The 13,892-nt window shown below is 45.9% G+C and overlaps 1 long non-coding RNA gene across 2 annotated transcripts in view; it reads right to left on the reverse strand.

The window, feature by feature from the left end:
- The window catches only part of LOC118144372 (uncharacterized), a 30,638-nt gene that overhangs the window by 16,208 nt on the left and 538 nt on the right, over window positions 1–13,892 (reverse strand). For both annotated transcript variants that reach the window (XR_013522168.1, XR_004729148.3), the window contains exon 2: window positions 8,409–8,511. This is a non-coding gene — a long non-coding RNA (uncharacterized LOC118144372). The remainder of the gene's footprint in view (window positions 1–8,408; window positions 8,512–13,892) is intronic.

Genomic DNA, 13,892 nt, shown 5'->3' on the forward strand with positions numbered 1-13,892 from the left:
TGAAACCTCTACCTCCCGAATTCAAGCAATTCTCCCTGCCTCAGCCTCCCAAGTAGCTGGGATTCCAGATGCCTGCCACCGTGCCCAGCTAATTTTTGTATTTTTAGTAGAGACAGGGTTTCACCACATTGGCCAGGCTGGTCTCTAACTCCTGATGTTAGGAGTTCTGCCTGCCTCACCCTCCCAAAAGTGCTGGGATTACAAGAGTGAGCCACCATACCTCACGAGAAATTAATTTTTAAAAGGTAGATTTTTGATATATTTGGAAACAATGAAATATTGCTAAGAAATATTGCTAAATAACTCAAAAATATTTAGAGCTGGATAATGAAAGTAATATATGTCAAAATTGGTGGCATATGGCTAAAGCAGTACTTTTTATTATTATTATTAAGCTGTAGTCTCACTCTGTCGCTCAGACTGGAGTGCAGTGGCGCAATCTTGGCTCACTGCAACCTCCGCTCCCAGGTTCAAGTGAGTCTCCTGCCTCAGCCTCCCAAGTAACTGGGATTATAGGTGTGTATCACCACACCCAGAAGATGTTTGTATTTTAGTAGAGATGGGGTTTTGCCATGTTGGCCAGTCTGTTCTCGAACTCCTAGCCTCAAGAAATCTGCCCTCCTCAGCTTCCCAAAGTGCTGGGATTACAGGCATGAGCTGGCTAAGTGGCAGATTTTGTCCAAACGGAAGGCTAAGGCTGACCCCAAGGCTAACCCTAACCTTAGCCCTAACCCTGACTCTAATTGGGTTAGGGTAAAATGACTAAAGGCAAGAGACGAGCATTCTGGATATTTCTCAGGGAAGGAAAGAGGCAACTTTTATCCTCCACTGACCCAAAGAAATGGACTGTAGTTTGTCCCCGACTTCCCACTCAATTTCCTAGTTTGACCCCATCCTCCCTCCCCTTGTCTATCCCAAGCTTCACTCTGGAGGCAATAGCTAAACCTGTGCTAGTTAAACTTGAACCAGATCTGTCAGAAAAGAAGGGGCTGTTGCAAGAAGCAGCGCGGCTTCAAAGAAAGTGACTGTGCTTACTCACCCCGCTTCCCGCTCAATTTCCTCCTGCCCAGAGAATGGAACTCATGAGACGGAAAGCCCAGAAAAAGGGAAGGGAGTGAAGAAAGGGACAGGGCACTACTCCACAAACACTTCCTGCTGGCTGTGCTGACATCACCACATGCCATGCGTCTCATACTTGGGGTGTAGCTCACACAGCTAATGCCTTCGAGTTCTAAAACAACTTGGAGCCAGTGTTCTCTGATTTTTCAGTGGCTACATTTAAGAATAGAAAAGAACTGGGAAAATCCCAACAGAACACTCTGTGATTGCTAATGTGGACTTAAAGGTTATTCTTATCAACATCTAAACAACTGAAAATGCAAAATGTTATAACACGTGGACAGTTTTGGAGTCTGAGGAGTCCTGCTTTTCTTCCCTCTTAGCAACCAACCGTTATCTTTTTTGTTGTTGTTGAGATGGAGTTTCGCTTTTGTTGCCCAGGCTGGAGTGCAGTGGTGCGATCTCAGCTCACTGTAATCTCTGCCTCCCAGAGTTCAAGTGATTCTCTTGCTTTAAACTCCCAAGTAGCTGGAATGACAGGTGCCCACCACCACGCCTGGCTTTTTTTTTTTTTTAAGACAGGGTTTCACCCTGTTGGTCAGGCTGGTCTTGAACTTCCGAACTCAGGTGATCCGCCCACCTTGGCCTCCAAAGTGCTTGGATTACAGGCATGAGCCATCACACCCGGCCTAATTTTTTGTACTTTTAGTAGAGACGGGTTTTCACCATGTTGGCCAGGCTGGTTTTGAACTCCTGGCCTCAAGCAATCCACCAGTCAGCCTCCCCAAAGTGCTAGGATTACAGGCATGAGCCACCGAACCTGGCGTGAATTTCTTTTCTTATGCTTTCATTTTGAAGTTTACTTTTCTGTGCTTATAAAAATTACTTTTCGGGGGAATAACTATGAACCTGAGAGAGAGTTACAGCTTTGGACTTCTTCTCGCCCGGGCCCATCACCATGTATTTGAGTGTACACAGAAAAATGTATACCAAAGTCCTCCCAAAAGAAAACAAAATGTCCCAATATTAAAGACGCAAGACAGTAAATGCAACCCTTGTGGCCTGATCTGAATTGTGAATCTTATGTTTACAATGTTTCCATGGAGTTAGTAACTGTATTAGTTTCTTATGGCTGCCATAACAAATTACCACCAACTTTGTGCTGAAAGCAACACAAGCATTACTTCCAGTTCTGGAGTTCAGAAGTCCAAAATGCATTTTACAGGCATCATCAAGGTGCTGGCAGCGCTGCATTCCACCCAGAGGCTCAAGGGAACCCATCTCCTGCCTCTTCCAGCCTCATGAATTGGCTCACAGCCCCCACCATGCAACCTCTTCACTCTGCCCTCATATCCCCTTCTCTTGAGTCCTCAGCCTCTCCCTTCCATTTTTAAGGACCTTTGTGGTTAAATGGGGCTCACTTGGATAATATAGGCCACTCTCCCCATCTCAAGATCTTAACTTAGCTGCAGCTGCCAACTCCCTTCTGCCATATAAGGCAACACATTCACGGATTCCAGGGATGAGGAACTGGATATCTTCGTGGGACCATTACTCTGCCTACCACAGTAATTAAGTCACCACCTTAGACATCTAGTCATTGGATTTGACACTACTGGGACTGTACCTTTGGGTCTTATTTTCCTAAGTCTAGTTTGTTGAGTAATTCTGTTAAATATCTAGGCATCTAGTAGTTTCTAAATACATTTGAAGAGATTTCTTTCTTTTTTGTGTGTGAGACGGAGTTTCACTCTCGTCCAGGTTGGAGTGCAATGGCTCAATCTCAGCTCACCGCGATCTCCACTCCTGGGTTCCAGTGATTCTCCTGCCTCAGTCTCCAGAGTAGCTGGGGTTACAGGCATGCACCACCATGCCTGGCTAATTTTTTTTTGCATTTTTAGTAGAGACAGGGTTTCTCCATATTGGTCAGCTGGTCTCAAACTCCGATCTCAGGTGATCTGCCCGCCTCGGCCTCCCATAGTGCTGGGATTACAGGTGTGAGCCACTGCGCCCACCTGAGATTTCCGACTACGTCATATGCTACAGTGTTCCTGCCTCTCTATCATCGGGGAACATGAGGAAATGTGTGGGGGCTCCATTACCTGCCATCTCCACAAGCAGGATTTCTTCCATCTCAAGGTGACCCTACTATTGCCATCATCCCTTACATATGGAGCAGTGGAAGCAGACCTCACTCTAAAAATGGTCCCACATAATATTACACAATGTTTTTGAGTAGACAAAATGGTTTCACAGCATTTTAAGGCTATGTAAAAAAATATTTAAAAGCAAAGATGTGCCTGGGTGTGGTAGCTTATGCCTGCCTCCCAGCACTTTGGGAGGATCAATTGAAATCAGGAGTTCAAGACCAGCCTAGGCAACATAGCAGCACCCCGTCTCTACAGAAATACAAAAAACAAACAAGCAGGGCATGGTAGCACACAGCTGTAGTCCCAGCTACTCAGGAGACTGAAGTGGGAGGATTGCCTGAGCCTGAGAGGTTGAGGCTACAGTGAGCTGAGATCATGCCACTACGCTCCAGCTTGGGCAGCACAGCAAGAGGCTCTGTCTCAACAACAACAAAAAAAAAAAAGCAAAGATGATTGATGGAATCAGATGACAAATGTGCACTCACACCTGACTCACCCACCCATATGACCTTGCTAAGTCTCAGCTTTACTTCTCAGTACCTACTTCATGGTTCACGTGAGATGGAGTGAAATGAAGCCTATAAAGCTTTTGGCAGGGACTTCACTGTTGTTATTATCAAGAAGGCAATACTATACTTGACATAATAGGTTCCCTAGTTTACCTGTAAAGAAAGAGACTCGGCCAGGCTCAGTGGCTCATGCCTGTAATCCCAGAACTTTGGGAGGCCGAGGTCAGGGGATTACTTGAGGTCAGGAGTTCGAGATCAGCCTGGCCAACATGGTGAAACCCCGTCTCTACTGAAAATACAAAAATTAGCCAGGCATGGTGGCACAAGCCTGTAATCCCAGCTACTCGGGAGGCTGAGGTAGGAGAATTGCTTGAACCCGGGAGATGGAGGTTGCAGCCAGCAGAGATCACGCCACTGCACTCCAGCCTGGGCAATAAAGCAAGACTGCATCTCAAAAAAAGAAAAGAAAAGAAAGAGACTCCCCAAAAGCAAATAACTTGTCTAAAATGGCACAGCTAGTACATGTCAGTGCCTAACACACATGGTATTTACTCCTGAAATATCTTCGTTGCTGATCCTTTTTGATCAGAGGTCCTTTTAAAAATTTCTTCTCACCGGGCGCGGTGGCTCAAGCCTATAATCCCAGCACTTTGGGAGGCCGAGGCGGGTGGATCACGAGGTCAAGAGATCGAGACCATCCTGGTCATCCCCGTCTCTACTAAAAATACAAAAATTAGCTGGGCATGGTGGTGCGTGCCTGTAGTCCCAGTTACTCGGGAGGCTGAGGCAGGAGAATTGCTTGAACCCAGAAGATGGAGGTTGCGGTGAGCCGAGATAGCGCCATTGCACTCCAGTCTGGGTAACAACAGCGAAACTCCGTCTCAAAAAAAAAAAAAATTTCTTCTCTCAGGATTTGCAGAATCTGTTTCCAACCAAGGTTTCTATATACACTTAGTCAACTTTAATATTTACTGATATGCTGATTAAGAAATGGTTCAGTTTAGTTTAATTTTACAAATAATCATATAAAAAATTATTAGCAGGTCTCCAGATTTTTAGTCTGGCATTTTTTTTTTTTTTCAGATGGAGTCTTGCTCTGTTGCCCAGGCTGAAGTGCAGTGGCTCAATCTGGGCTCACTGCAACCTCCACCTGCCAGGTTCAAGCAATTCTCCAGCCTTAGCCTCCCAAGTAGCTGGGAATACAGGCACATGCCACTGTGTTCAGCTTAATTTTTGCATTTTTAGTAGAGATGGGGTTTTACCATGTTGGCCAGGCTGGTCTCAATCTCCTGACCTCAGGTGATCTGTCTGCCTCAGCCTCCTGAAGTGCTGGGATTACAGGTGTGAGCCACCACACCCAGCCGAGTTTCACTCTTGTTGCCCAGGCTGCAGTGTAATAGCAAGATCTCAGCTCACTGCAACGTCCACCTCCCGGGTTCAAGAGATTCTTCTGCCTCAGTCTCCCAAGTAGCTGGGATTACAGGTGCCCACCACCATGTCTGGCTAATTTTTTGTATTTTTTTTTCTTTTTGAGACAGAGTTTTGCTCTTGTTGCCCACGCTGAAGCGCAATGGCACAATCTCTGCTCACTGCAACCTCTGCCTCCCAGGTTCAAGCAATTCTCCTGCTTCAGCCTCCCGAGTAGCTGGGATTACAGGCATATGCCACCATGCCCAGCTAATTTTGTATTTTTAGTAGAGACAAGTTTCTCCATGTTGGTCAAGCTAGTCTTGAACTCCCAACCTCAGGTGATCTGCCTGCCTCAGCCTCCCAAAGTGCTGGGATTACAGGCATGCCACCACGCCCAGCCGTAATTTTTTTGTATTTTTAGTAGAGATGGGGTTTCACCATGTTGGCCAGGCTGGTCTCAAACTCTTGTCCTCAGGTAATCCACCTGCCTCAGCCTCCCAAAGTGCTGGGAATACAGGCATAAGCCACCAAGCCTGGCCTTCAATCTAGTATTTTAAAGACAAATACTAGGGAAGAAAAGATTGATTCAAAGAATCATTCTGGCCAGGCTCTGTGGCTCACATCTGTAATCCCAACACTTTGAGAGGCCAAGCCAGGAGGACTGCTTGGGCCCAGGAATCAAGGACCAGCTTGGGTAACACAGTGAGACTCTGTCTCTACCAAAAAAAGAAAAAAAAGAATCATTCTCCCTGGATAAAGCAAGATGCTTCTCTTCTTTTGATGTATATAATTTAGATTCTAACACTTAAGCTGTTTTGTATTTTGCCTTGCCTTTTTCCTCACTTAACATTACAGCATAAGCATTTCCTCCATATAATTAAATATCTTTCATAAACATTTTTAGGAGTCCCAGGTAGCTGGGACTACAGATGTGTGCCACTGGTTAATTTTTGTATTTTTGTAGAGGCAGGATTTCACCATTTTGGCCAGACTGGTCTCAAACTCCTGACCTCAGGTGATCCGCCCACCTCAGCCTCCCAATGTTCTGGGATTACAGGCATGAGCCACCTGGCCTAGCTGAAACCATACTTTTATCAGGTGTACCTGTGGCCATTAAGTGCAAATATGTAACAGAGATTTGGGACTCTTTTTAACTAATTTAGACCCAAATACTTTTAAAGGATGGGATACATATAAAATGCAGATATCCCTAAATTTCATTAAAAGGTTATTTTTTTTATGTTATATTATTAATACACTTAAAAAGCAAAGTAGAGGCCAAGCACAGTGACTCATGCCTGTAATCCCAGCATTTTGGGAGACTGAGGTGGGTAGATCATGAGGTCAGGAGTTCGAAACCAGCCTGGCCAATATGGTGAAACTCCATCTCTACTAAAAATACAAAAATTAGCTGGGTATGGTGGCAGGGGCCTGTAGTACCAGCTACTCAGGAGGCTGAGACAGGAAAATTGCTTGAATCTGGGAGGCGGAGGTTGCAGTGAGCTGAGGTCCTGCCACTGCACTCCACCAGTCCACCCTGGGTAACAGAGAGAGACTCTGTGTCAAAAAAACAAAAAAGACGTTGGGTATTTGTTTTCATTTTTTGTTTTTTTGCCTTTTGTTTTTTTGTTCCACAATAGATCCAGTCTCATGGACTACCCTACACTGCCTCTTGCGGTCACAGGTTCTTCCCCTTCCACCCTCTATTCTATGGTGCCTATCAAAGGGTGTGATCTCTGAGGTCTTTCACAGCCTAGTGACCAAACATTAAATGGACTAAGATGTCAAGATCCAGGTATTAGAATAGGTCCAGCTCATCTGCAAGAATATCATCCTCTCCCCATCTCCTCCATTTCAACAACCTGTAATTCCTCCCACCCACTGAATGGAAGGAAGCATCTACAGATCACGTAGCTGATATGGAACTTCTATCTAGAATATATAAAGAACTCTTACACTTTGAAATCATAAGACAAAAGGCCAGCCATGGTGGCTCACACCTGTAATCCCAGCAGTTTGGGAGGCCAAGGTGGACACACCATCTGAGGTTAGGAGTTAGAGACCAGACTGACCAACATGGTGAAACCCCGTCTCTACTAAAAACACAAAAATTAGCTACACGTAGTGGTGCGTGCCTGTAATCCCAGCTACTTGGGAGGCAGGAGAATTGCTTGAACCCGGGAGGCGGAGGTTGCAGTGAGCTGAGATCACGCCACTGCACTCCAGCCTGGGCAACAGAGTGAGACTCTGTCTCAAAAAAAATTTTTTTAAAAAGAAATGCTCTGGCTGGGCATGGTGGCTCACGCCTGTAATCCCAGCACTTTGGGAGGCCGAAGCAGACCTGGGCAACAGAGAGAGACCCTGTGTCAAAAAACCAAAAAGGACATTGGGTCTGATGGGGTCGAGAGGATTATCTGTGATCAACATATGGCCTATGAGATAAGAGTCAGGGTTTTTCTGTTCTGTTTTTTTGCTTTTCTTTTTCTTGTTCCACAAGAGATTCAGTCTCAAGGACTACCCAGGGAAAGCAAGAGCAAAATTATAAAATGACTTATTCCTCACTTTTGCTATCAACTTGTTCTTTATTTAGACGTCCTGCTTCTGGACGTAGATATAATTACACTGTGTGCCGCACATATCTGTCATTATGTTATACAATGACGTATTTCACAGTATCTCTGTGCCAGATGAGCGAATCTTACAGCTTTAAATGCCTGCACGTGTAATTTAAACTTTTCACTAAGGATTCTTCTGAACAAATGACACTGTCTCATTTGCCTGGCCTTTTGCGACTCAAGGACGTGGTGACAAATGTCAGTCTTACATAACTGTAACCAAATGACACCCTAAGGCACACTGAGGCCTATCACCACTGGCCTCTAAACTAAATGGTCCCAGACTGATGGGTTTTTTGGAGTTCTTGGCTCTGCTTTTTATAGAAACATTTCTTTTTTATGGGCTATTTGTGTATCTGCTGCTCTTAGTATTGGTGGCCTTGGGCAATGTGTCCCATCTCTTTCTAACTTGCTGCATTCAAAGAAATGTTTGTTTTACCACCTACGTTACTGGTGACATAGTACATTTTTCATCTGTTAGATCCTAGGGCTATAGCCATAGTCTTTTTAATTCCAAGTTTCTGGAGGCTAATAGCTTAAGCAAAAAATGTATGTTTATTCTAAGATTATGGGGGTATCTCAAAGGTAAAGGTGAACGGGGTAGGGGGCAGAACCAGGAAGTAGAAGCTCAGCAGAAACCAGAGGCCAGTCTCTTCGTCTCTCACCTCTGTGTGTCTTTGCCCGGCTGTCTCACTGTTTTGCTTCCGCAGATTACTGTTCTCAGCTTCTCCATGCACGTGAGGGTTACATCAAATCCGTTCCAGTCACCTACAGAGAAGAAAGAGTTGTCTGTATCCCAAGGCCAAAACCAGAGAGACTGGGCCAGTTTGGGTCAGGCTCCCACCTGTGTTCCAGTCAGCTGTGGCCAGGAGGATAAAGTCACCTAGTATAAAAATGGCTGCGGCACCACCTCTGGGAGAAAGGACAGCCTAGAGAAAGGAGGTACTGACTTAATGTCTTCCCCAGACACAAAGGAAGCAGATAATCAAAACTGTTCCAACTGCATCTAAAATAAAAATAGAGGCTGGGCGCAGTGGCTCACACCTATAATCCCTGCACTTTGGGAGGCCGAGGCAGCTGGATCACTTGAGCTCAGGAGTTCAAGATCAGCCTGGGCAACCTGGTGAAGCCCTGTCTCTACCAAAAATACAAAAAAAAAGAAAAGCTGGGCATGGTGGCAAGTGCCTGCAGTCCTAGCTACTTGCGAGGCTGAGGTGGGAAGATCACTTGAATCTGAGAGGTGGAGGTTGCAGTGAGCCGAGATCCCACCCAGGTGACACAGTGAGACACTGTCTCAAAAAGAAAAAAAAAAGATACGCTTGGTGTGAGGGCCTGAGATGCTCCCCTATGAAGAAAGAACATGAGGTCTGGCCCCATGGATTCATGGTATACACTTTGCTTTTCTTGTTTACTCCCTGTTTATTGGAATTATTACTGAGACATAACTCACGTACCATAAAGTTTACTCTTTTTAAATGTACAATTCAGCGGCTTTTAGCATACTCAAGGTTCCGCAATATCTCCACTTTCTTTCCTAGCACATTTTCGTCCCCTAAATGGAAACCTCGTACTCATCAGCACTCACCTTCCAGCCTTCCTTTCCTCCAACCCCTGGCAACCACTAATCTACTTTCTGGTTTTTTGTTTTTTGGTTTTTGTTTTTGAGATGGAGTTTTGCTCTTGTGGCTTAGGCTGAGTGCAGTGGCGCGATCTCAGCCCACCGCAACCTCTGCTCCCAGGTTCAAGCGATTCCCCTGTCTCAGCCTCCAGAGTAGCTGGGATTACAGGCGCACGCCACCACACCTGGCTAATTTTTGTACTTTTAGTAGAGACAGGGTTTCTCCAAGTTGGTCAGGCTGGTCTCGATCTTCCGACGTCAGGTGATCCACCCACCTCAGCCTCCTGAAGTGCTGGGATTACAGGCGTGAGCCACTGCACGTAGCCTCTACTTTCAGTTTCTATGGATTTGCCTATTCCAGACATTTCCTATACACAGAATCATACAGTAAGTGCCCTCTCATGTCTGGCTTCTCTCACTCAGCACGGTGTTTTCAAGGGTCATCCATGGTGTAGCGTGTCAGTGCTGCCTTCCTGTTGTGGCTGAATCATATTCCATTGTGTGGATGGACCACATTGTATTTATCTGCTCATTAGTTGATGGACATTTAGGTTGTTTCCATTTTTTGGCTATTATGAATGCTGCTATGAACACTATGTTTTCTTCAGAGATTTATAATTGTAGATCTTATATTTATGTCTTTGATCCAGTTTGAATTAATTTTCTTTCTCTTTCTTTCCTTATTTATTTTTATTTTTATTTTTGAGATGAAGTCTCCCTCTGTCACCCAGGCTGGAGTACAGTAGCACTATCTCAGCTGATTGCAGCAACCACCTGCTGGGTTCAGGCAATTCTCCTGCCTCAGCCTCCCAAGTAGCTGGGATTACAGGCATGTGCCACCACACCTGGCTAATTTTTGTATTTTTAGTAGAGACAGGGTTTCACCATATTGGTCAGGCTGGTCTCAAACTATCAACCTCAAGTGATCCACCCACCTCGGCCTCCCAAAGTGCTGGGATTACAGGTGTGAGCCACTGCACCCAGCCTTCTTATTTTTGAGACAGGGTCTCACTCTGTTACCCAGGCTGGTGTACAGTGGTACAACTACAGCTCACTGCATCCTTGACCCCCTAAACTCAAGTGATTCTCCTGTCTCACCCTCCCAAGTAGCTGGGACCACAGGCATGCAATAGCATGCCTGGCTAATTTTTAAAGTATTTGTAGAGATGGGGGGGGGGGTCTCCCTATGTTGTCCAGGCTGGTCTCGAACTCCTGGGCTCAAGCAATACTCCAAATTAATCTCCCAAAGTGCTGGGATTACAGGAATGGGCCACTGTGTCTGGTAAATAAAGTTGTTGTTTTTTTAAAAGAAATAAACCAGGCTGGGCACTGTGGCTCAAGCCTGTAATCCCAGCACTTTGGGAAGCCAAGGTGAGTGGATCACAAGGTCAGGAGATCAAAGCCATCCTAACCAATGTGGTGAAACTCATCTGTATTATAAATACAAAAAATTAGTCGGGCATGGTGACACACACCTATAGTCCCAGCTACTCAGGAGGCTGAGGCCGGAGAATTGCTTGAACAAGGGAGGCGGAGGTTGCAGTGAGCCAAGATCACGCCATTGCATTCCAGTCTGGGCAACAGAGTGAGTCTCCATCTCGGAAAAAAAAGAAAAAAAGATAAACCAAGGGCAACAGTGTAAACAAAATCACTTTCTTTTCCTGGCCTTTTCTTGGCCTCCCAAAGTGCTAGGATTACGGGCTTGAGCCACAGCACTCGGCTGATTTATTTTTTAGGATCAGTTTCTTTGGTTGGGCCTAATGATGTTACAACTAGTAATTTATGAAAACTTGCATTTCTGTTTTTTTTTTTTTTTTTTTTTTGAGACGGAGTTTCGCTCTTGTTACCCAGGCTGGAGTGCAATGGCGCGACCTCGGCTCACTGCAGCCTCCGCCTCCTGAGTTCAGGCAATTCTCCTGCCTCAGCCTCCTGAGTAGCTGGGATTACAGGCACGCACCACCATGCCCAGCTAATTTTTTGTATTTTTAGTAGAGACGGGGTTTCACCATGTTGACCAGGATGGTCTCGATCTCTTGACCTTGTGATCCACCCGCCTCGGCCTCTCAAAGTGCTGGAATTACAGGCTTGAGCCACCATGCCCGGCCCCTGCATTTCTGTTTTTCTTACCTGTCCCCATTCCAAAACACAAGCAAACCATCTAGATTGAGGATTTGTAAGGTTGAGACGAACTCATTACTATAGGGTAAGTATGAGAAGGGGCTGGAAATGTGTTTTGATTATTGCCATGACTTTTTTTTTCTTTTTTTGAGATGGAGTCTCACTCTGTCGCCCAGGCTAGAGTGCAGTGGAGCCATTTCAGCTCATTGCAACCTCTGCCTCCCAGGTTCAGGCGATTCTCCTACCTTAGCTTCCTGATTTGCTGGGATTACAGGCACCTGCCACGACGCCCAGCTAAATTTTTCGTATTTTGAGTAGAGACGGGATTACACCACGTTGGCCAGGCTGGTCTGGAACTCCTGATCTCAAGTGCTCCACCGGCCTCGGCCTCCCAAAACAAAGTGCTGGGATTACAGGCGTGAGCCACTGCCCCCAGCCATGTTTTGATTCTTAAGGAAATGATTTTTTAAGACCCCTTCCAATGAGGATTTAGCAAGGGAGTTTTCCTCTTCTATAGAGAATTTAAGCCTTCCCAATTGCACCAAGCTCCATCTGGGCAGAGACCTCACCTGTCTGTTCACTCCATATCCCTAGCATCCAGAAAACTGCCAAGCGAAAAACAGGCACTCAGTAAATTTCTGTCAAATGAATGAATAAAATACCACCACCTTTTCCTGGAACCATTTTGGACCAAGGCATGCATGGGCATTTCTGTTCCTCCCTCTAACTTAACAATTCCATCTCTTAGAGGCAGATGCTGTTTTCTGCAAATTTTATTATTCACCTTTCTATATTTGGAAAAACAAGTTGGTGTAGCTTAGGAATCTCACATCCAGGAAATGAATTAAAAATGTTGTATCAAAGATTATGCACGGGAGTCACAAAGTAAGAAGCAAGCAGATGAAAGCAGTTAGAGACATCATGCCATATTTTACGGAAGAAATGGTCCGTGGATTAAAAATTATCACTATGGGCTGGGCATGGTGGCTCACACCTGTAATCCCAGCACTTTGGGAGGCTGAGGCAGGTGGGTCACCTGAGGTCGGGAGTTCAAGACCAGCCTGACCAACATCTCTAGAGATGGAGAAACCCCATCTCTATGAAAAATATAAAATTAGCCCAGTGGTGGCGTGCGCCTGTAATCCCAGCTACTCAGGAGGCTGAGGCAGGAGAATCGCTTGAACCCAGGAGGCGCAGGTTGCAGTGAGCGAGACTCTGTCTCAAAAAAAAATCATTATGAGTCTGCAGTAACATAGAAACCAAGTAGTGTGAATCAGAAAATGAAAAGCACAACCATTGACTGTGATTACACCGTAACTTTATACCGATTACCTGGTAGAATTCATGCTGCATGACGGTAGGATATTTTGCTTGTTCTCTTCACTGGATAGTGTTTGGCATATGGAATGTGCTTATTAATATTTTCTGAATGTATTAGGGAAAGTAAATATAACATTCACCTATAAAAACATACTGTTGCGGTGGCTCACTCCTGTAATCCTAACACTTTGGGAGCCCCAGGCAGGAGGATCATGTGAGGTCAGGAGCTGGAGACCAGCCTGGCCAACATGGTGAAACCCCAGCTCTACTAAAAATACAAAAATTATCTGAGCGTGGTGGCAGGTGCCTGTAATCCCAGCTACTCGGGAGGCTGAGGCAGGAGAATCACTTGAACCTGTGAGGCAGCGGTTGCAGTCAGCCGAGATCAGGCCGCTGCACTCCAGCCTCAGCAAGAGTGAAACTCTATCCACCCCCAACCCCCCACCCCAAAAAAAAAGAGAGAGAAAGAAAACATATATGAAGGGAATGAACAAATATCCAGGTGGAAAATTGTGTTTTTGGAGTAGAACGGTGGCTGTTTCCCCCACTGTCCCTCTATTTTCCAATTCTCCCGTGAAGTTGTGATACCATTTTCTTTTTTTTTTGAGACCGAGTTTCGCTCTTGTTACCCAGGCTGGAGTGCAATGGCGCGATCTCGGCTCACCGCAACCTCCGCCTCCTGGGTTCAGGCAATTCTCCTGCCTCAGCCTCCTGAGTAGCTGGGATTACAGGCACGCACCACCGTGCCCAGCTAATTTTTTGCATTATTAGTAGAGACGGGGTTTCACCATGTTGACCAGGATGGTCTCGTCTCTTGACCTCGTGATCCAACCGCCTCGGCCTCCCAAAGTGCTGGGATTACAGGTGTGAGCCACCGTGCCCGGCCCGTGATACCATTTTCTCTGTGGAAAGGATGACCACAGAATCACCTCCCGTGGGCTGCAGCTAAGGAAGCATTTGGATTGGCGTGAGAATGCGGCCAGGCTTCAAATCCAGGAGGGGCGTCTTACAGGATGTGTGGCTCTCACCCAGAGCTCACACGACATCTGAATATTTAGGCTGAGGGCAGCGCGGCCCCAGCTTCCCCTGCTCC

This window comes from Callithrix jacchus, chromosome 9 (genome assembly GCF_049354715.1).
Source record: "Callithrix jacchus isolate 240 chromosome 9, calJac240_pri, whole genome shotgun sequence".
Classification (NCBI taxonomy): Eukaryota; Metazoa; Chordata; class Mammalia; order Primates; family Cebidae; genus Callithrix; species Callithrix jacchus.